The following is a 24,446-nucleotide window of genomic DNA, read 5'->3' on the forward strand; positions in this document are numbered from 1 at the left end:
ACAGGGTGAACAATACTAAAATTCACAGTTTAAAGATTAAGAATGTACACTCTAGAGTCAGATTCAGTTCAGTTCAGTTCAGTCACTCAGTCATGTCCGACTCTTTGCGACCCCATGAATCGCAGCACGCCAGGCCTCCCGGTCCATCACCAACTCCTGGAGTTCACTCAGACTCACGTCCATTGAGTCAGTGATGCCATCCAGCCATCTCACCCTCTGTCGTCCCCTTCTCCTCCTGCCCCCAATCCCTCCCAGCATCAGAGTCTTTTCCAATGAGTCAACTCTTCGCATGAAGTGGCCAAAGTACTGGAGTTTCAGCTTCAGCATCATTCCCTCCAAAGAAATCCCAGGGCTGATCTCCTTCAGAATGGACTAGTTGGATCTCCTTGCAGTCCAAGGGACTCTCAAGAGTCTTCTCCAACACCACAGTTCAAAAGCATCTATTCTTTGGCACTCAGCTTTCTTCACAGTCCAACCCTCACATCCATACATGACTACAGGAAAAACCATAGCCTTGACTAGCCGGACCTTTGTTGGCAAAATAATGTCTCTGCTTTTCAATATGCCATCTAGGTTGGTCATAACTTTTCTTCCAAGGAGTAAGCATCTTTTAATTTCATGGCTGTAGAGATTCAAATGGTTCTTCTACAGTGGGACATCTTTAGTTTTAACTGTCCAACCTCAATTCTCCTGCCTTGTTTTGCCTCTGTCCACTCAAATTGGGAAATATTTAAGAGTATTGTCAGTCATACCACTTAGGAGTCTAAATGTCTGTGAACAGATAAGGATATTTTATTTCATTTTAGAAAAATGAAGATAAGAAGCAAAAACTGGAGGGCATAATTTCCACAAGGATGTTTGTGACACTGGAATTTTGGGGAGTGCTTTGTATTTGTGATGTGTATGTGATGATCACATAGGTGGCTGAAGATTCATCGATATCCAGAAGATAAACCACAAGAAAAGCAACCAGGAACAACTCCATGCTGGCTGACTTTTCCCAGATCCTTGTGTTTTACCTGGAAATTTGTGCTTTGACTCAGATCCTAGCTCTGAATGTGAAATCTCACAACAAAAGAAATTAATCATTAAAGTTCTATGGGGAATTCTGGTCTTTTAAAAATCACTTGCATACCATTTCTCTGGGTGACATTTTCTGACCGACAAAGCTTGAGTCATGGGTCTGTTAACTTTTTACATTTTCTTGGCAAAACTCTATTAGTCTTTGCCCTGCTTCATTCTTGCGCTTTGCTGGAGCAGCCGTGAAGAGATACCCCACCGCTGCTCCTTATCTGGTATCTCCTCACCGCCGCCCCTTCTGACCTTGAACGTGGAATAGCTCCTCTAGGCCCTCCTGCGCCCGCGCAGCCACCGCTCCTTGGAGGTGGGGTTGCTCCTCCAGGCTGCCGCGCCTGGCCTCGGGCGTGGGGTAGGTCCTCCCGGCCGCCGCCCCTGGCCTCGGGAGTGGGGTAGGTCCTCCCGGCCGCCGCCCCTGGCCTCGGGAGTGGGGTAGGTCCTCCCCGCCGCCGCCCCTGGCCTCGGGAGTGGGGTAGGTCCTCCCGGCCGCCGCCCCTGGCCTCGGGAGTGGGGTAGGTCCTCCCGGCCGCCGCCCCTGGCCTCGGGAGTGGGGTAGGTCCTCCCGGCCGCAGCCCCTAACCTCGGAGCGGGTAGCTCCTCTCGGCTGCCGCCCTGACCTCGGACGTGGGGTAGCTCCTTAGCGCGGGCGGCTGCGACCGGCGCACTTAGCGCTTAGCGGCCGAGAGGAGCTACCCCACGTCCGAGGTCAGGGGCAGAAGCCGGGAGGACCCCATGCCCGAGGGGCGGCGACCAAGAGGAGCTACCCCACGTCCGAGGTCAGGGGCAGCGGCCCAGAGTGCCAGGCTGCGACGGCGCAGGAATAGCCGAGAGGAGAGTCGGATTGACTGGGCTCAAATTCTAACTCAACTCCTGATGAGCCATATGACACTAGGCATGTTACTTAATTTCTTTGTGTCTCAGTTTCTTCATGTGTAAAAATGAGGTTAATAATAGTACTTAAAATGTTTAGAAGAGTTCTTGGCACATAAGAAGCATAAATTTTTACCACCAATTCATGGGGTCGCAGAGTCGGACACGACTGAGCGACTGAACTGAACTGAATTGAACTGATAGTGCTCTTTAAATCTTACAAAGGACTTTCCATTATATTAGCTCATTTTTATCACCAGTAACACTTGGTGTTATTTCAGAGAAGCTGAAACTTAGAAAGGTTAAGTGATTTTTCCAGGATCATATAGCTTGAAAGTGACAAAGACAAGACTCAAACTTCAATCATCCAACCACAAACTCTAGGTAGGAATGTAAGCACCAAGTGTGGAAAGCTGAACGTTAAAAAAACTAATAGGACAAAATTCCATCTTAACAAATTACCTGAGAACTTGTAGTCCTAAAGTCAGAACTTCAGTGAGGTCTTTTCCTGAATCTATTTGGATTTCTTAACCTGGTTTATGACAACAGCTTTTAAAAAAAGTAAAGAGCAACCTGATATATTTATGCAAAATTGTGTATCTGTGGTTTTTTTTTTTTTCCTGGGAAAAGTGCTCACATATTTCATCAAATTCTCAAAGGAGTTCATAAATCTCAAAAGGTTATTAACTTTGCCTGGACTTCCTGAATTCTTGGACAACGTTCTTACGAGGAGTGGTTATTATGTATTAGGATGTTTATTTGAAGAGCCATATTGAGACAACTCTCATCTTGATGAGAAAACAGTTAAAATTTTTTTCTTACCTGTTCTTAAACTTTTTATCATGATAATTTTCAAACATTTACAAAAGTGCAATTCCCATATACCCATCACTCAGCTTAAAAAAATGTTTAATATAGAGTCAATCTTGTTTTACTAAAAACCCTCAAATACAAATAGCCCCCCTTTGATTATTTTAACAAAACCCCAATTCATTTCATTTTACCTGAAAATATTATAGATTGCCGTGTAAGTAAATCTCAATATAATCTCAATGTACCATAGAGAACCAATTATAAACTCCATTATTTATTCATTCAACAAAATTGTGTACATTTCAAGGCACTAGAGAAGGAAGATATCACATCACATGTTACCTTATGAAGTTCTAAGATTTGGGCCTTTAGATGCCTCAAAAATAGCTTAAGACCAAAAGTTAGGATTATTCCTCGATTTCTTACCTTCTCTCTGCAACTCCACCTTCCTATTAAATCTATGTGAAAGTCCAATCAGCTGCATTTCCAAAATATATACCAAATTTCTCCTTGTCTCTTCATTTCAGTTGCTGTTACCTTAACTGTAGCCACCGCTGGCTTTCTGCTGCACTCTGAAGAGTCTTTCAACTGGTTTACACGTTTCCACTCTTGTCTCTCTATATTCCGCTACCTGCTCAGGGAGATATGAATAGAAACATTAAAGACAACATAAATGCCCCTCAGCCAAAGGATGAATAAATTGCAGTATTTTAATATAAGAGAATACTAACAATTGTAAATATAAATGAATAAGAAGAACTCTATGTGAATGAGCAAATCTCAAAAAAAATATAACAGAGGGGAAAAAGAGCAAGTCATAGAATTGATACAGTATGGTGCCATTCATGTAAAGTTTGAAAACATGCAAAGCCAATTACACATTAAGTTTTTTAAAAAACCAAGGCAGTGTTATATATATTGTTTATGGATATGTATGAGTGTGTGTGTGTGTGTGTGTGTGTGTGTGTGTGTGTGTGGTAAAAGCACAAAACATGCATGAGAATTGTAAACATAAAATTCAGAATAGGAGTTACCTTTAAAGAGAGAGAGGATTAGGTTCAAAAGGGGGGGATTTCAACAGAGTCTGATTTCTTGAGATATTCATTCTCTTGTTATCCATACATTCTCGGATACCTGAAATATTTTATAATTAAAAATAAATCAAGGTCACATAAAATTCTCCAGTGACTTTTCACTGTTCTTTAAATGAAATTCTAACCTCTTACCAAGGTACAACAACAGGTCCTGTACAATCTGACCCCTTATTGCCTTCCCAACCACCTCTCTTCCCATCTCCCTATCAAGCACCACATTTTGACCTCAGTAAATTCGTTTCCTTGAAGAAGTTAAACTTTGTTCTGACCTTAGGACCTTTGGCACTAGCTTTGCCTCTACCCTTAGAACATTCTCCTGTATATACCCATTTGGCTTCTCTTTATTCAAGTCTCCACTCAAGCAAACCTTTGTTTGACCATCCTACTTAAAATAGTCCCCACCTATTTTGTTTTTCTCTACACATCACCCTTTCGTTCCCTTAACAGCACTCATTACCCTTCACAGTCTCTTGTTTATATATTTATTGAATGACTTCTACTGGAATGTAAGCTCCTTCGCTGTCTTTCTTACTGCTAGATCCCTGGCAACTACAACAGTGCCTCATGCAAAGGAAGCACTTGATACATTTTTGTTTAATGAGCAAATTCATGCTTATTCTGAATAACCAGACAAATTTCCCTAGCCTTCTGCTTGTAAAGTAATAGAGCCTAGAAACTACTTTTTGTTTGTTTGTTTCTTTTCCAGCTGTTATAGGTTTTCTTTACTACAATTTGCATCAAAGGGTAATAAATCAAATTTTGTATTTTGATGATAGGCATTGGTATCAGCTCCTTTTCACTGTTCCTAATGTTGACTATAAGCTTGGGTGATGTAGTAAGTCCATATGTACTTTGATGTACTGTCATGTATCAACTGCTGAGTAATGTTGCTTTCTTTATCTTATATTTTCTCTACAACGCTAACCTGGAAATATATGTTGAAACCATCAGTTCCTTCCTAGAATGGAAGAGCAATCTCAAGGGCATTTTGCCATGTTTCTATTTGTCATAAGTAGAATTAGGAATAATTATTGATATTGTAGAATGTTTTTAAAACACGCGCTCCTTAGTGAATTCATCTTTGGCCTTTTATAAACAATGGAGATTCTTTTGTCAGGAGTGTCCCCTTGATTAGCACTGATTTCTCTAAGGAGTGTCTCTGCCCTGTGGAGGCTACACTGAGATAACAGTCTTGGGATGCATAGCTCACTTAATTAATTTTCCTCTGGAAGTTACTTCAAATCTTCAGTTTTCTAGAAATATTTTTTCTTTTTTGCATTTGAAATCTATGCTGCACAATTTTTGACTTCATCACTTAATTCAGCAGTAATTCAAAAAGTCTTCCAAGGTTGATAGGTTTAATCTTTGGGTTAAAGATAAACATATATGCTTTTCTTCTTTCTGGCTGGGTCTAGTTCTCCAGCTAAGAAACAGAGCATATGTCTTACATTAGAGAATCTTATCAGGCTCAGAAGATGTATTCCCGTTTCCTGTTCATACCACGCTTACATGCTGTGGAGCTAAATTATAATCATAGCTGCTATGCTATTTTTAAAATGCAGTTTCAGTTTGAGCTCCTGGCTCCGTTTTAGAACCATGACCATACTGCCACTGTCTCCTCACAGGAGCTATTTTAGAGTATCTATGTGGTTGAAATAAGAAATATGCTAACATCCTCCTGGAAACCAATGAATCTTTCTACCTTGTTGGGAAGTAGAGTTGATAAGTGGGATGTACAAAAAGTTTCTTTGAAAATTGAATAAGGGGATTTGATGTCTAAGTTGCATTTACTTGTTTAACAGAGAGAGGTGGGGGAAAAGTTGATCTGACAAGCCTATGAGAAAACAACTATCTTGCTTTAGCATTATACAAAAACCTCAATATATCCTTAAAACTAAATAAAAGCAGAGATTTGGCATTTATCTGTGACCTAGTTAATCTGGGGGAAAAAGTTACCTTGCAAAGTGAAGTCTGCTTATTTATTGTTGGTGGGAGTTGATATTGGCCAGTTTTTGTGGGCTTGTTTGAAATATCTGACTTGCTGCTTACAACTACTAAATTATCTAGATAATTCTGTGCTGTGTATGTTCAACCATATCCTATTATTAGTCTTCATATGTAAAAGTTTAGATGAGTCTTCCTCCCAGTTTCATAATTCAAGAAAGAGACTTGCATTTTAATTTGTTTCCATTTGACAGAAATATTTATCACTTAGAGTATAAACGGGCACAGATTAAGGATGGGTCAGCAAGTCACAGAATAAATCTCTTTCAACTGTTCCCCTGGAGAAGAGTTCCTGAAGTAGTTCTTCATATGTTACAATTCTAATGTTCCTCATCAGAGCCCTAATTTTGGCATCAAGACGTTGGATCATTTGCGTTCAAACATCTGTTGTTTCTGGATGGCTTTAAAATTCCATTGCAAGTTCAAAAATGCTTAAATTGCAAAGCATGTCCTTATGAGAAGTATCTACTTGGTGGATGTTTGTCCTTCTCTCTCACGAATCTTCCAGGAACACTTCATTTAGGCCTATAATATCTGGTCTGTTTCTCTATGCTTAGCAGTAACATGAAGTGTTTCTTTTTCTCAGATCCCAGTTTCAAAGATTCAGCTTTGGGCATGGAATGCCTTTCCCTACTAAGTTTATTCTTTATGTGTTTGGAATGCACTGGAATCTATGTAAATACTTTTCAAAATCAGAACTTGCTATTTTCTTTCACTCTTGTACTTGCCATTGCCTGACTACTTCATACCAATTTCTATAGAACTTTGCAAGTTCTAGCAAGATTTTTTTGGAGAAAGATAATTGCAATCAGATAAAGAGCAAATGTAGTACAAACTTCTTTTTCAGAGAAATGGTTGCATTATGGCTTTCTTTTTTTTTTTTAAATCATTCCTTGAAACATCCCATCTAAGAGATAGGATTGCAAGTGGAAAATGAATTAGAAGAATAAATGTTCTACTGAAAAAATTGAGTTTTTGATGAACATGTATTGAAGAGGGTCAAGTTCTTACAACTCTCTCACCAAGCTACTGAACTCCCTAACTCTGCGTTCTTCCAAAATGTTTGAGAATATTTTAAAGTTAGGATGGATAGACATTTACAAAAAGTAGGATGGTTTTTTTTTTGGGGGGGGAGGTTAAACTACTCCATTGCCAATTTGACTGGGATTTAAGATCATTCGAAAACTGTTAGAGTTTAGGCAACCCTTAAATAATGAGTCTTGGCATTCATTTCCTACATTCAGTCCTGGATCTAAAGAAAACAATTTGAGACATATTTTCTTTCGTATACAAATTTTGTGTTTTCTCTTTCAACTCGATAATGGTCATAAATTAATACAGAGTGTACTATCCTAAGAACTACAGTGTATTAAGTAAATGATTTATAGTAAAACAAAATAAACCATGGAAAGGTCTCAGCCCAAGGACCCTTCCATGTTAGTGGTTGATTCTCCAATTCTCAGCCTCTGTACTCTTCCCATAGTAGCAGCCACCGCTCCAGGATCACTCGTTGACTACCATGTGGGTCATTAACTCTATTCTTTCCTTGGCCCCTTGACTTCTTTATCTCCAGATGCACAAAACAAGTTTCAAATCCAGCCCGGCCATTGACTTTCTGGACTTTTACCCTCTCAGTCTTAGCTCTGCTTTTCCACAGAAGTAATTGTGATGTTTGGAAGGCTGCCCATCTCAGAGTATGCTCTATGGTTTCCTCTTTTCTCCAACCTCTTAAAAAAAAAAAAAAAGAACATCACACACAACTTAGGGATTTTCTCTCTTTAAAGAAATCATTACTACTCCTTATCCATTGCTCTGAAAGGGTACTATTAGGTTGTGTTCTATCCTTTATTGTTATCCTTGTGAACATTTGAAAAATCCTTGCTACTGGGGTCCAAGTTCCATGCTGGGCTGTTTTCATCTCTGTCAAGGATAGTCTAGCCCCCATCACTGAGAGCAGAAGGGTTGAGACACGAGGACGTGACCTGAGGCACACCTGTATTGGAGAGCTCTCTGCAAGACATGCCACTGCTGCTTGGATAATCTTTTGATGTTCATAATTTCTGGAGCATGAAGAGGGTCTCTACAGGAGAACCCAAGCAAATCTCTGATGCAAATTATTTATATTGATAACCCATGTTCATACAAACTAGTTGACAAAATCTAAGTGGCAGCCATTTCTGAACACTGCTTCTAAAGTTAATAATTGCCATTTTCAAATCCCAGTGACAAAACGCATGAACAGCCCCAGCCCAGGCAGCGTCTGTGAGTCTGGGGTGTGCTCAGCAGCTGGGCAATGACCTGATGCAATGGCCTGGTGGCTGGAATTGTAGACATCCTGCTGGGCCTGTGAATCTGGGCCTGGCAACACTCTCTGGCAATGAAACTTTCCTAAATCATGGACCCTTTGGAGAATGTGAAGAAAGCTATTTATCATATGTGGCAGGAGAGAAAGAGAGAAAGAAAAGAGAGAGGAGAGAGAGAGAACAGACAGATACAGAAATTGAGAAAAAAGGGACAGAAGAGAAGGAAGAGAGGATTCAAAAAGCCAGCATCGGGGTAAGAACCAGAGAGAGGCAGTAAGATGCCAGGCTCTAGATTCAAACAGATTTGGTTTTAAATCTTCATTTTCAAGCTGTGTGATTCTGGGAAAGTTACTTATCTTCTCCATCTTAGTTTCTGTCTCTATAAAAAGGAGCAAAAAAGAACACCTATCTCAGATTTTTGTGAGGATCAAATGAGATAATGCATTTAAAAGCATGTAGCCCAGTGAATGGACTGCTTTAAAACTTTCTCACTTCACACTGTGTTGAAGACCCTTCCTCATATATGGTATTTGTGTTTATTTATTTACTTAGGTATCTGTTTATTAAAAAAGGGTATCACTAGAATCTAATGTATATGGGCCTATATGACATCTGGAGAGATTCTCATTGCTGTTTTTGCAGGGACAGTTAAAAATAAATGATGTTAGACGGCTTTTAGAGGGGATGACTGTGCCGTTTTTAAATATACTGATTCAATGGTTCAAATGCCTGAATTGGAGTCACAAGGCTTCTATTCATGCATTCTTTCACTTGACCAGGGTTCACTAGGGCCAAGCCAAGTGTCAAGTTAGGTAGGCCTCAGAGTGTATGGGGTGGATGGGGGGTCTATAGTGGGGAACTATACAGAGGCTCTGTCCTGACTGAGTCCAAAGATTTTCCTCCTTGCCCTACCCCTCTGATGGGCAGGAGAAAGTTTATCCCATTGTACCAGAAGGCAATGCTAGGCCTTCCCAAGTTGTTACACAGTCAGAGGGGAAAGAGAGAGAAAGGTACCTCAAAGTAGATGATAGGCTTCATTTCTGTTCCCTCTGAACCCATTTTCACATCATTCTATTCTGACTCTGACTCACTGACTCATGCTGGCCAGAGCACGTTCCCACTTCAGTTCTCACATCTGTAAAATGGAATGATGTTAATTTCCTTCCTTAGAGATAGTTACAACTTGAAAAATTAATAAGTTATACTTGGAAAGCATTTTAACCTCACAACTGAAAAGGAGAAAAGTTCAAGGTATAGTTTATATATTCATTGCATTTAATAAAATATTTCCTTGCAGATGATGTTCTTCAAGATAGGCATGGATAATTTCAATTTAATAATTCAACCCCAGGGACTTCCCTGGTGATCTAGTGGCTAAGACTCTGCACTCCCAGTGCTAGGGGCCCAGGTCGAATCCCTGGTCAGGGACCTAGTTCTCATATGGCACAACTAAGAGTTTGCATGCCACAACTCAGACCTGGCACAGCCAAATGAACAAACATTTTTTAAAAACTAAAAAAATCCAACCCAACTATATTTATTGAACACTAATTACAAAATCCCTGGGTCGGGAAGATCCCCTGGAGAAAAAAGTGGCAACCCACTCCAGTACTCTTGCCAGGAAAATCTCATGGACAGAGCAGACTGGTGGACTACAATCCACGTGGTTGCAGAGTCGGACACGACTAAAGTGACTGAACATGCACTACAAAAAGATAGAAAAATGATTAAGATTCCATCTTTGCCCCTCAGTTGGTAAACTGAACTACTTTCTGATTTTCCTTGGGTACTTCCAAAGGGACCTATTTATCCAATTGCATATTAAAAATTAACCTTCGTATGACTAACTGGATCCTTACCTATTCTTCCATGTACACCCCACAAAGAGGTTAGAAAGAAATTCAATACTTTGCACCTGATGATTTTAATCTATTAAAACCTTCTGAAAACAAAGTATATACAAGAGGAAGGGTGTTTATTGATTCTATTTGCTAGCTAATAAGCAGGGTGAAACAGAAGAGGGAGAAAGGAATGTGCATGGAGGACTGTCTGTCCACACTTGGAGAGCTACTGTCATCAACAACAACTCAGTAATTTCTCACATTCTTCCTTCTCCTTGTCTATAGGCTTACCCCAGCCTTTGCTGGGATTTGAAGTCTATTCTATTATTTAAAGACTGAAATCAGGATATGAGAAAAACATGGGGCATCATGTTTACTTTCAGCCTCAGTCTGTGATAGGGTTTTAACTGTTTAACTAAAGATAGTCTCCAGTTTGATTTCACCAGCATATTCCAACATTTCACTAGCATACTCCATGTAAGGTTACAAACCTATTTTAGCTGGATCCATTTTCCTCTGGGCAGATAAAGCTAAGATTGAAATATCAGAAGCAGTTCAACCAATCATTATGTATAAACCTCAGCCCATTTATATAATGCAATCCTTCTGGTAGCAATGACACAAAAGATGCAAATAAAGAAGATTGCAAGCCTATCAAAGTCCCAAATCATCTGTGGCAACAGGGCCACAGAACCTCTCCCTCCTTGAAAGTAAAATCGTTGCTCCAATGGTATACAAATGTATATAGTCTCTTTAGGAGGTAATTATAAATATCATGCTAGGAAGCTGAAGCACAAAAAGATTGAGTATTGTCGTCTAGAAGGTCATCCCACAAATCTCAGAAAAAGTAGTAAGTGTCCAGGCCTGGAATCCTTTATCCAGGCCATGAGATAGCACAGCCCATGTGAAAAAAGGACTGGCTAGTTTTCCAGCATAACATGGTATTTTATTTCACCATAGTAGACTGCTGGGAAATCTCTGGAGGCCCTGGCAGCTGCGTCTTGTCTTTAATATGAAGCCTGGGGGGAAGAGAAAGGGAGAGAGACTCATAATTCACAAGAGGCGCAGCCATAAGAAAGCCATTCTGAGCAACTGAATCAGACACAGAGGGGGAGCTGCTATTCCATTCCACAGTCAAGAATGCTTTTTGTCTTTCTTTCTCTCCTTATCGGCTGTGTCCTCATGAAAAGATCATTTATGGATGGTGGAATGAGTGCATCAGAGCCAGCTTCTGTTCTTTCCTTCTCTTCCCCCATTGCTGTGGTTCTGTAAAACAGCTTCTTTGTTAAAGACTGAAACAGCAGATGCAGCTCAGATATTATCATAAATAATTGGGGAGGGAGTATTTTATCTTGAATTGATCTAACACCATTTTTGTGTTGAAAGTAGTTCTATTTCTGATCCAAATATTCTAGAAAGTTGAGAGGCCTATAGAAAAGCAGTATTTTACATGTATCTCTTTAAAATGATGCAAAGTATGGGAAGAGCTAATAACGTCAATTAAGTAATACGTAGAATAAATGGACACAAAATGGCTTATGGACTGGAATGAATTGGGAGTGGGGGCTTGTTGAAGAGGTAATAGAAAGTGTTAGATAAAGTATGAGTAAAGGCATAGGGCTGGGCATGGACTTAGTGAGTGTAAAAAGTAGGTGTAAAAAAAGACTTAGTTACATAGAGTTAGAATTATTAACAGAAGGAAAAGCTGCTCAGGTTTTGAAGAAACTAAAAGTAAGTGTAATGTTTTAGAATGTTTCAATAATCAGTTGCTATCCATGTTCATATTTGTGAAAAAATGTTTTAGATATAGATGACAAAAGGATTTATAATTTATATTTTGTAATCCCACTAGTCACAGAATAATGATGCAGAACATTGTGGTGCATTTTCTTTCAAAAACTTTTTTTTTCAAAGTTTAGATTCCCCAGGGGCAGATCCTAATATTAGAATTCAAGTGCAAGTAGTTTATTTAGGAGGCGATTCCAGAAAACACCATTAGGGGAGTGAAAGTAGTCAGATGGAAGGAAAAGAAGCCAAAAAAGGGGTATGTTCTCAGATGAATCAGTTGGAGTGCAGTCATGCTGGGGAACTCAGAGTTGTTTCACTGAGGAATGAGGAAGCTGGAGTATTTATCCACTAACTCCTGTCAGTTGAGAGTTGATATGGGGGGCATTCGTTGTCCAAATGAGTCTCTCTGGGCCAGAAAAAGAATCCTAAGCAGAGAGTTGCAACTATTTGCAACCAAGAGCCCTCAATGTGTAGTGGGGAAATCGGTGCTATATAAGTAAACAGAAATTACATTTCTATTTGTAAAAATAGCTTTCCATGATTAGGTATTACACTACATATTTTACTTGCATTAATTCATCTATTTCTCATAGAAGTACTACAAGGTAGGTGCTACTCTTACCCCCTGAGGCTTAGATACTGAGATTAAAGGCTCTAGAAGAAAATATGAGAGTCATACTCCCACAGATAAATACCTGAAGTCAAAGAGATGATATACTTTCCAAAAGAGTTTTAATAACAACCTTATTCCCCTAGCTCCTCCCTCCTGCACATTTTCTCCTCTTTCTACCAACAAAGAGTTTTTTTCTTTGCAACTGTAAAAGTCTCTGTCTCTGAAAGAAACATTTATTTGAAAACAAAACCTTGAAACACAAAGGATCTTGAATGGATACCTGTCAGTTGTGTCTATGCAGCATCTCCTCCCCTATCTTCCTCCAGTACTGTATATTATTTCATTTGGGAGCAATGATCCACCCCTTCTTGCAGATTTCATGGGTTGCCAAACCAGTCTTCAGCCTGCTGAACCTGAGATCCAGACTTGACCAACGTAGTTCCATCTACTTGGCCACAGGGATTGGCTAGAAATGTGTCTGTGCACCAAGCTGAGCCAATTAGAGTCTTTTCCCTGGGACTTTATATCAGGCTTGGGGAAAGAGGTTGTTATCACTAGACTGAGATGATACAACCAGTAATGGTCTGAATCATGCTTTTCTTCTTCCCCACAGCAAGGTAGGGCAAGCCCATCTGCAGTAAGAGATAACGTAAACAGAACAGAGAGGTGAAGCAAGTGGACAGAGAAAGAGAGAGAAACAGAGACAGAGATATAACTGCATTGCTAAGTCTCTGTAATCCTTTGAGGTCCACTCCTCCTGGACTTCCTTTCACATGAACCAAATAAAAATAAACTGATAAATAGTAATCTTACTCCTTCCTTCCATCTTTCCTTTTTTCTTTCATCCTTGTTTATTTATTTGTTTGTTTGTAGCTGGTTTGACTTGGGTTTCTGTTTATTTTTTAAAGAAAATGATTTACTTATTTCTTTATTTTTGGCTGTGCTGGGTCTTTTTTTTACTGCATGGGCTCTCTCCAGTTGCAGAGAGTGAGGACTACTCTCTAGCTGTGGTGTGCAGGTTTCTCATTGTGGTGGTCTCTCTCTTGTTAGCGAGCACTGGGTTTAGGGCATGCGGGCCCTACCCAGGTTCTAGAGCATAGGCTGAGTAGTTGTGGCGCCCAGATTTAGTTGCTCCATGGCATGTGGGATCTTCCTGGATCAGGGATCAAACCAGTGTCTCCTGGACTGGCAGGCAGATTCTTTACCACTGAGTCACCAGGGAAGCCTGGGTTTCTGTTTCTTGCAACCAGATTGTTGACTAATTCAGGACAAAGTGCATTCTGACCATGAAGGATGTTTGTGGCCCTTAAGTTATATATTGGTGTAAGAGAGCAGGGGATGAAGAGAATCAAATTATGAGAGGACAGGCATGACCTTCTTTCATCCTTCATAACTTTATTTGCCTTCATAATTCTCAGGTCAATTTCAACTCTCTGAGGCATGAAGGAGGCCCCTGCCTTCGGGACATATTGAATTGCAATACCAGCATGAAGCCTGGTTTCCTATTGACTGCTGTCTTTGCCTGCAGCTACTGATGGCCTTCATCAGTAGAAAGCTAACTAGTCGGACCCTCTGAATTTTCCTTCCTACTCTTGAAACTCAAGGACATGGAGAACTCTAGTTTTATGGGGCACAAACTGATGGTTCTGTGAGTTGTAACCATGGCTTAAGCAGACTTTGACTTGTGTGATCCTCTAGAGAGTTAGCAGATCTAATATCTCAACATACTTTTATTAATCTGGAAGCTTTGACATTCTTGAAAGAATAGTTGACATTTACTAAGCATTTACTATATGCAGGCAATGTACACTTGGGTTTCCTGTAGGCTACTGTAATGTAATCCTCATCGAATCCATCAAAGTAGGGATTATTAGCCCCTTTAATGGAGGAAGAAACTGAAATTCAAAGAGGTTAGCAGTCAACAGCGCCACACGCAGGCCTATAAGACTGAAAACTTCCCCTTACCCCTCCACATACTCTAGTCCCGGTGTAAATGACTAATAGCTTCCCTTGCTGATAGAGTTTTAGGTTTAGCACATTCACTTCTGGGTTACACAACAAAGCTAGAAATTTAATCCTAAACTCCCAAGCACAACTTTTAGAAAGGCTCTCTGACGCTTTGCCATTGGTTTAGTCAGCAGTCCTTAAACTGGGTTTGGAGACCCCCTACTGGGTGGATTTTCGTACTAACTCAGCTAAACTGTAACTAGGGCACCGGGCACTCTCTTGCCTATGTAGCCCCAGGTTAGTGTGGGCTTTAAGAGACACGTTACGTGAACTGGGATGTGACTCAGTGGAGCAGCAGCTCGATTTGTTTTGCACGTGGAAGGCTGCTGTAGGCACAGGTGCTGTTACAGTTGATTCATGTTGTGGCTGACCTGCTGGCTTGTGTTGGGATGGAAGAGAAGCCGGGCCTCCAGCTTCTTCAACCTCCCCAACTCCTGGACCAGATACGTGTTTAGCTCCCTGATGAAGGACACCAGCTTCTCCTAGAAATTACCACATCATGAAAACTGGTGGCTCAGAGGCCCTTGCTTTCTTCACTTCATAGTTTTCTTTCCCAAATGCTTTCTCTGAGGATTTCAGGCTTCAGCACCAAACACAGAACCAAAAGGCTCACATAAGCTGTGTAACCAGGTCCCCCAGTTGTGTGATTTTACATCCCTATAATAAATCCCATATTAAATATATATATTTCCTAATGTTCTGCTTTTCTAATTGAACCTTGATTAGTTCCTTACATCTGGGATAGGGGAAGAATTCGAGGATACAGTTTTAAGGGAATCAATTTCCAAATCTTCAACCTCCTAATTCTTTCATAAACATGATCTGCTAAGAATAAGCCAGTTTGGTTCTCCAGGAAGAAGATGCTGAGAGTTCAAAATGCAAATGTTCTACAGGGAAGTAGCACTCATGAAAGAAAAAAGGAGAAAGCAGGATTGGGCAGCTGGAGTTGCCAGACTATAATAAGGATCCCAAAACATCTCTGCCAGATAATTGGGGAGCTCCATCACTTCATGGGAAATAGATGGGGAAACAGTGTCAGACTTTATTTTTTTGGGCTCCAAAATCACTGCAGATGGTGATTGCAGCCATGAAATTAAAAGACGCTTACTCCTTGGAAAGAAAGTTATGACCAACCTAGATACCATATTGAAAAGCAGAGACATTACTTTGCCAACAAAGGTCCGTCTAGTCAAGGCTATGGTTTTTCCTGTGGTCATGTATGGATGTGAGAGTTGGACTGTGAAGAAGGCTGAGTGCCGAAGAATTGATGCTTTTGAACTGTGGTGTTGGAGAAGACTCTTGAGAGTCCCTTGGACTGCAAGGAGATCCAACTAGTCCATTCTAAAGGAGATCAGCCCTGGGATTTCTTTGGAAGGAATGATGCTAAAGCTGAAACTCCAGTACTTTGGCCACCTCACGCGAAGAGTTGACTCATTGGAAAAGACTCTGATGCTGGGAGGGATTGGGGGCAGGAGGAGAAGGGGGCGACAGAGGATGAGATGGCTGGATGGCATCACTGACTCGATGGACTTGAGTCTGAGGGAACTCCGGGGGTTGGTGATGGACAGGGAGGCCTGGCGTGCTGCGATTCATGGGGTCACAAAGAGTTGGACACGACTGAGCGACTGAACTGAACTGAACTGAAAGACAAGACTGCCCCTTCAAAGTATTCCTGTAGGGTGGAAACAGCCAGGTCCCTGTGCAGCAGCTTTGCTCATTGGTGGGGGTCATCTCCAGGGAGTAGGACCTCCACTGAGAAACTGAGGAATCTCAGCTAGACACATTCCACCTAGTTGGGCAGCAAGTTTTTTCTTGGAGGGATATGTGAGCAGCACATTTCCATGTCTGCCACCTTACTCAACCCAAATCTTACAATAGGGTTTTGCCCTGGGCTATGAAAACCTTTTAGGACCAAGGAGGGAATATACTGAAATACTGATTTAGATACCAATTTGTCAATCCATTGGTATCATGAAAGAGGGATCATTCTAGATCAGTATTTCTCAACCTTTTTTTCATTATTGTTCATCCCCCTAACCACTAAGGCCTTTTAAGACATTTTTTTCCTGTCTCGCCACCATCCAATATTACAATCATACTACATATATGTTTATGACTATATGTACTGTGCTTTCTACATAAAAAGAGTAACAGTTTTTTCATCTCTTAAGAACCAATTTTCACTCCCTTGTGGACAACATCACCCCTGTGTAGAATGTATGTTCTAGATTAAAAGAGACTTAAGGGATATAGCAACCAGATGCAATATACACCCAAGATTGAATCCTGGATTGTATAAACCATCGCATAAAGGGGATTTGGGGGACATGTGAGAAATTTTAACATGGAGAGGCTATTTTCATTAAGTGCTACAGTGCTATTTTTGGCTGTGTAGGAAAATATTCATTTTTTGTAGATACATACAGAAGTAAAAATCAATAAAGAAATATTGGTTTGGTAATGACATGTTTGTTTGTTGTTAATCAAGCTTCCTTACGTGCATGGAGCCTCCCTCCTTTGCCTGTCTTACTTGTATTTCTGTTATGAGTGAAGTTGGCATTAGGAATAGAATAACTGGGGAACCTCTGTGGGGAAGCTCTAGATTTGGAACAGCTGAACAGTGTTAAGTCAGTGATGCTGATTCTCTTAAAGTTAACTGGAATGTCTTGCAAGACAAGCAAATTTTTTGGATTTGGATAGAACTGGTTTATAAAATTTTTACATGACCTCCTTAAGATTTGAGGTATTTTATTCTTTGGGAAGTTATGACCTATTTTACCAAATAGTGTCATGAAATATTTATCTTAATTACAATTTATCATCATCTTATCCTCTGATGAAAAATTTTCAATGACAACTTAAAATATGTGAGGAGTTACATAGTCTTAAAAATTCTTTTGGGGGTTATGTAAGCAACATATTTAAGGATTCCAGGGCTAAGAAAATACACTTCAAGTAAAGGAGGCCCTGCTTTTTTCCTTTCTAGGAGCCAGTGGCTAATTATAGGCACACAAGACACCTGATTAGGATTCCAGACTAATGGCAGCCCTTTGCTTTTGTGGATAGGAATCAAGTTTATTTCAATAAAGTAATTTTCCCCCCTTTTTTTCAATTAAAAAACCCACAGTGACAGATTCCACTGTCACATAGCCACAGGCACATGAGTGGTCTTTATACAAGGATCTTACATAAGGCTATAATTGCCTACTGCAACTTTTCTCTCCAAACTGTATAAACCCCACTCCCCAGTTTTCAGAGACACCCCTTCCCCCATCCTGCTTGTTGGTGGGTGAAAGAGAAATTACTCCACATAGCAAAGAGATCACTTTTGTTATTTCCAATCAGTGGTGAGATTGAAAAGTCAAATGTGAGGGGCTGTATGTTTTTTCAGACAGGATGAATCACTGGCATGCTGCTTTTTGAAGGGTGTCTAAATCATTTCACATAGCACACTTTTAAACAAAAGCCCTCCCATAAGGCTGAAGCATCTGGCATGATATATGTTCTTCCAGATTTCTCAAGAGTCTGAGCTTCCCAAGGCACGTTGTGCCCCACCTTTCAGGTTTTTTCCCTACTTAATTTTCTGGCGTGTCTCCCTGTCAGGTCCTGCATATCATTCTCATTACTGCTGACTTTGAATCTGTAGTCTTGGCGTAAGTTTGGAAAATTCCAACGAGTAATGTCTTACCAGTTTTTAGGCCAGAGGTAGAATTCTAACAAGATCTGCTTGTTGCTCACAGAGTCAATGACTCTTGGAAGATGATTACAATCAGCTGTCGGGATTTAGATGGGCTGCTGCTGCTGCTGCTGTTAAGTCGCTTCAGTCGTGTCCGACTCTGTGCGACCCCATAGATGGCAGCCCACCAGGCTCTGTTGTCCCTGGGATTCTCCAGGCAAGAACACTGGAGTGGGTTGCCATTGCCTTCTCCATTGTGTGAAAGTGAAAAGTGAAAGTGAAGTCGCTCAGCCCTCGACTCTCTCTTGACCCCAGGCCTGCATTTCCGACTGTTTTCTGAGCATGATCTTGAAAACCCATGGTGGTGTCAAACTCAAGATGTCCATGCTGGAACTGCTATCCTTTCCCTTTAATGTTTTCTGCAGGGGTTGCTCCACCAGGTTAAGCTTCCTGTAGTACTGTTTGGTTTCTGTCACATCCTCTAGGATAAAAGGCTCCAGTGGTTCACCATTGTCTATAAGATAAAATACAGATTCTTTTCCTGGTATTCAAAGTCCTGATACTCCAGTTGGACTGGTTCATTTTATATTGCCCAAGCAAGCCATCTACTTAAGTCTATCAGGTTTTTGGTCAAATAAATGTTCTTACATTCTGGAATGTTCTATTCTTATCTGTTTATTTTTCCTACAAATATTCATGTTGCTCTTCTAATTTAACCCAGATTACTGGATGGCATTCTCCTCATTTCCTTGAAGTCTCTGCTCAAATGTCACCACATGAGTAAGGCTTTTCTTTAACACTCTTTAATACTGATATTAATGTTACAAAAAGTCACCCCTGACCATCTCCCACACTTCCTATCCCTATCCTTTCTGCTTTATTTATTTTTCTCCACAGGACTTATCACCATGTTATTTATTCCTGTATTGTTATCTGCCTCCAAGGGGACAGAGATTTTCATTAGTTCTGTCCATTGGTGGAGTGTCAGCAACTAGAAAAGAACCTGGCACATAATAGGAATATGATAAATATTTATGAATTCAATAAGTGAATGAATAAACTCTGAAAATACTTAAGAGCATTTAGAATGAGTCTGGCACTCTCCTGGGTTCTGGAGAGGTGCGGTTCTTTTAGAAACACACAGTCATGGGGAGAAAAATGTGAAGTTAAAAAATGGAAGTATTCATCAAGTTCAAGTGGAGCATGTACATGTAAGAAAGAGAGAAGAATTACAGTATTATTATTGAGCTCCTACCATGTTTCAGGTACATTCACATTCTGGTCTCGTTTAAGTTTCACAATGATGCAATCCAGTAGGTTTTATTATTTCTAATTTTGTGGGTAAGAAAACGGAAGCTAAGTAATTTCTCCCAGTTTTTTGCTAATAGGTAGTTAAAATCAGAAGGAATTTAAAATCATGCAAAGGTTTTCTCAGGCAAAAATCAGTATGCTTTGCACTATACTAGGTTGCCTCTCAAGTTATTTGGGAATGAATATATTTAACTTAACCTGTGGAAGGCACCATGAAGTAGGTGCTATTTGTGTGATGAATGATAAGTTCATCAAAGCAGAGAAATAATGGCAGGATAGCTACCCTCTGTGTAAACTTCCCAGCTCACCACAATCCACAGGTTCTTTCCATTCTGACCTCTCATTCCCTTCTGTAATACTAATTCATTAAATAAACATTTGACTATCTGCTATGTGCCAAGTAATGTTCTCTGCTCTAGTGCTAAAGTAGCGAATAAAATAAAATTCCTGTTTCCATGGAGATTTCGTTCTCTAAATATTTTGTGTAATATTGGGAGAAAGCAGGACATTTCAAATTTAGAGAATTCAGATTAGTGTTATGGCTTCATTATAACTAGCAGAGGACCTTAGAGAAGTCATTTAAATGCTCTGAATTTCAATGTCTATATTTGGAATAGGAATAACTACCCATCTCACCAAAATATGATGTTGTAAGAATTGAATAGGATGAAAATACTTTGAACCATGAAGCATTGGATAATTCTGTCTTATTAAATGTAACATGTCATTGATTTTAAGAAACACCATTATTTTACATACTATTAAGAAATTTTAAAAATGACATGCCATTGACTGTAAGACCCATGCCAATCTCAGAGATGTTAAAATGTGGGAAAAAACTATGTATCTCAGAATTGTTGAAATATGGTATAAGAAAGCTAGTATTGTCATTCTAGTATGTAGCTGCTGCTGCTGCTGCTAAGTAGCTTCAGTAGTGTCCGACACTGTGAGACCCCGTAGACGGCAGCCCTCCAGGCTTCCCTGTCCCTGGGATTCTCCAGGCAAGAACACTGGAGTGGGTTGCCATTTCCTTCTCCAATGCATGAAAGTGAAAAGTGAAAATGAAGTCGCTCAGTCGTGTCCGACTGTAGCGACCCCATGGACTGCAGCCTACCAGGCTCCTCCGTCCATGGGATTTTCCAGGCAAAAGTACTGGAGTGGGGTGCCATTGCCTTCTCCGAGTATGTAGCTACATATGCTCTAGTATGTAGCATACAGTTCAGAGAGGAATGGATTCAGCAACATACAATGGAGTAGATCAATAAGACGAGTGATAGAGTATTTCTTAGAGATTCTTGAGTCTATTTTTGTACATAATTTCTTCTTGGATGAAATAATTGCAGCCTTTTTCTATGTTGTAGTATTTTGGAGCTCCAACCACCTATTTTCCTTTGAATAATGTCACCATTCTGGTCCCAGAGCATTGTGTATGCATTCTAAGTCACTTCAGTCATGTCTGACTCTTTGTAACCCTATGGATTGTAGCCCGCCAGGCTCCTTCATCCATGGGGATTCTCTAGGCAAAAATACTGGAGTGGGTTGCCATGCCCTCCTCCAGGGGATCTTACCAACCCAGGGATCGAACTTATGTCTCCTGCATTGGGAAGTGGGTTCTTTACCACTCGGGCCACCTGGGAAGCCCCCTAGAGCACTGCTGCTGCTGCTGCTAAGTGGCTTCAGTCGTGTCCGACTCTGTGCGACCCCATAGAGCACTACTTGTAGACTATAAGAGAGGAATGAGTTTTTTACTTTACCTATACTTACTTTATAAGAAGTAAAGGTCTCTGTTTCAAGTCCTTATCCTAATTAATAGAACCACATGCACACAGTACCTTCTTCATGGAAACTTGCCTGTAACAGGAAAATGGTGCTTTACTAGAACCTTTTTTTTCAACCATACGGGCATTGTTAACTATGTAAATGGATCTCGCTCTTTTCCTCCTTTGCTTTTATTTCTTCCCCTTCACTCCTGCACATCATCCGCTTTTCCCTTTTGTTTTGGCTCTTAGAAAACTATAAGACAGACCTATACTTCCATATAAGGTTCTAACTTCAGTTTCATCCTTTTTGCCTGAACTTTACTTTTCTTTTCTCCTAAATCCTAACTTATTTTTTTCCAATATTTCATTATAAAATTTGTTGACTAGAAAAAGATGACAGAATTTTATATTAACACCCATATACCCTCATCTAGATTCTATGATTAACCTTTTGCTGTACTTGCTTTATCACATGCCTGTCCATATATACATCCTTCTTTTCACTTACTTTTTGATGCGTTTCAAAGTAAATTGCAAACATCTATACACTTTACCCCTATATGTTTTCTTATAACTCTGCCACATTCCTAGGAGTGGAATTGCCGGGTCATAGGGTAGATGCATGTCTAATTTCATAAGAAACTGTCAGTTCTTTTCCCAAAGTGATTATATCATCAACACCACATGAGAGTTCAGGTTGTTCTATGTTCTCCCAACGTTTAGTGTTGCCACTCTGTTTTTTCAAATTATTTTAGTTTTTCATGCACATAGTAGTATCTCAGTGTGGCTTTAATTTCTATTTCCTTGATAATTAATGATATTAAGTATCTTTTAAACTGCTTATAGGCCATTAATATATCTTCCATTGTGTAGTGTCTGTTTAAGTCAGTCCAAATTGAGTTGTATGGTTCTTCAAATGTTTGAGATATAGGAGTTCTTTATATAATTTAGATACTAAAACTTTGTCAAAGGTATGTCTTGCAAATATTTTATATCAGTCTATGATATATTTCTTTGTGTTTCATTAACACTGTCTTTTTATGAGTAAAAGTTTAAAATTTTGGTATAATCTATCAACTTTTAAATGGTTTTGCTTATCTTATCTAAGAAAACTTTGCTATTCAAAGTTGTAAAGATACTCTCCTCTATTTTTTTCCAGAAGCATTAGAGTTTTGACTTTTACATTTAGGTCAGCAATCCCTCTTGAATTAATTGTGTGTCATGTGAGGTGGGGGCGGGTGTCAATGTTTATTGTTTTTCTATTTCAGTACCTAGTCCCAGGCTTCCCAGATGGTGCAAGTGGTAAAGAACCCACCTGCCAATGCAGGAGATTTAAGAGATGAGGGTTCGATCCCTGGGTTGGGAAGATCCCCTGGAGGAGGACATGGCAAACCACTCCAGTATTCTTGCCTGGGAAATCCCATGACAGAGGAGCCTGGCAGGCTACAATCCATAGGGTTGCACAGAGTCAGACACGACTGAAGTGACTTAGCATACAAGTACCTAGTCCCAGCACCCAATCTATTTTTTTTTCAATCCTGTACTTTATACACTTTTGTAAGATTATTCAAATATTTTTGAAACAAGCAACAATTGGATTCTGCTTAAAGGCCAAAGGATGTCCTCATGAGTCTTCTTACAGTGCTGTGATGAGTAATATTCTCCCAACATAGACTATTAAAATAGAACTCCCCACTTCCCCACAATAAAAGATGTTCTGTGTCCCCTTTAGCCTTGGCCTTAAGTTATTCACTTTCCTGCCTCTCCTGGAGTGGTGAAAGGCTGTTGTGCTCTCACTCATTCACGAGAGTTAGCTTGTTACTACTGGATCTCTTGGAGATGAGGCAGGAAGAAGCTTAGGAGGATTGCCTTTTGGGTCTGAGTGGCCTAATGGGTTTTTACAGGCCTCCAGGGCTTGTCTTCAGTGCTTTGGAAGGGCATTTGTGCTACAGAACTTTCAAAGGTAGAGCTATTAGACTCTGATGAGATCTAGAGACAGAACAAAGCTATGCTCTGGTTCTTTTGGTAAATTTGATTCTGGTTTTTCAGTTCTGAGTGCCAGTTGCTAAGAGGAGTGTTTTCTTTATCCTCTTTTAAACTCTTTTCTACCTTTCCCCTTTTTGCTCAACAGAGAATCAAACCTTGTATGTATGTATGTATGTGTGTGTGTATACATATATTATGAAAGCAATTTTCTGGTTGCAAAAATAATATAAACTTATTGTTGAAAACTTTGATAGTACAAACAAAGAAGAAAGCACAGATCAGCTATAATCCTAACACTCAGAGATAAGCCATGGTGGCATTTTTGATCAACTTTGATTTTGAATCTTGGCTCTGCGTCTTACTAGCTTGGCACCTCTTTGACTCTTAGCTCCCATCTGGAAAATGGGATATAACTTTCCTCATGGACAAGCTGTAAAAATGAAAGATGAGGTAAGTAGAATCTTTGGCACATAATAGATAATAAATAAAAGTTCAGCAAATGATGTATTGATGGGTCTAGAAAGTAAGTGGGTGTAGGGAAAAAAAATCTCAGTTCCTTCCCCCCACCCCCCGTTTTAAGTTCTCTCATTAAATCCTTTAAAGCAGGCAAAACTAGGACAGAACACAAGATAGTGGTTGTTAGGTGCTAAAGGTGAGGGAGGAGTTGATTAAAAAGGAGCAAGAGAGAATTTCGAGACGGTGAAACTGTTCTATATCTTGATTGTGATAGTAGCTACACATCTATATGTGATGTTTAAAACTCTCAGAACTATACTCTAAGAAGGTGAATTTTACTGTGTAAAAATTATACTTCAGTAAACCTGACTTTAAAAAAATAATCCTTTATAACAAAGTCCTAAATTTCTTCATTGACTTAAATTGGTCCTTTCAGGTCCTCTCAGGCTTTCCCCTCCAGCTTCTCTCTTTTCTAGACACTTGAGGCTGTTTACCTTCCTGATGGTGTTCTGAATGTTTGTTTAGCTCTCCTGTTAATTGTCATACTGGATTCTTTGTTCCCTGTCTCCTTGCTTTGCTGCATATTTTATTTCCCTCTTTTGAATAGACACTCTGTTGAGCCAGCCTCAGCTGTGCTTAACAAACAAAATGTTTGGCTGTTTTGTGTGTGAGCAGTGCAACTAATTAATTATAGTGAGTGAGACAAGAGAAAAGCAAATCCAGAGTCCTTGTGTTAAAGGTTAAACAGACATCCTTGAAAATCTTCTGGATTGTTCCTTCTACTATGAACAAAGAACATGGGACAATTTTTATAATGAAAAATTAGTAGAACACAGTGGAATTTGTT

The 24,446-nt window shown here is 39.9% G+C and overlaps 1 long non-coding RNA gene across 1 annotated transcript in view; it reads right to left on the bottom strand.

Annotated features, from left to right (window-relative positions):
* Window positions 1–1,555: 1,555 nt before the first annotated feature.
* Window positions 1,556–24,446, bottom strand: part of LOC139182720 (uncharacterized) — a 70,041-nt gene continuing 47,150 nt past the window's right edge. Inside the window, exons 3-4 of the long non-coding RNA XR_011566253.1 lie at window positions 3,795–3,894; window positions 1,556–3,391 (exon numbers count right to left, since the gene is read on the bottom strand). This is a non-coding gene — a long non-coding RNA (uncharacterized lncRNA). The remainder of the gene's footprint in view (window positions 3,392–3,794; window positions 3,895–24,446) is intronic.

Source organism: Bos indicus, chromosome 4 (genome assembly GCF_029378745.1).
Source record: "Bos indicus isolate NIAB-ARS_2022 breed Sahiwal x Tharparkar chromosome 4, NIAB-ARS_B.indTharparkar_mat_pri_1.0, whole genome shotgun sequence".
Classification (NCBI taxonomy): Eukaryota; Metazoa; Chordata; class Mammalia; order Artiodactyla; family Bovidae; genus Bos; species Bos indicus.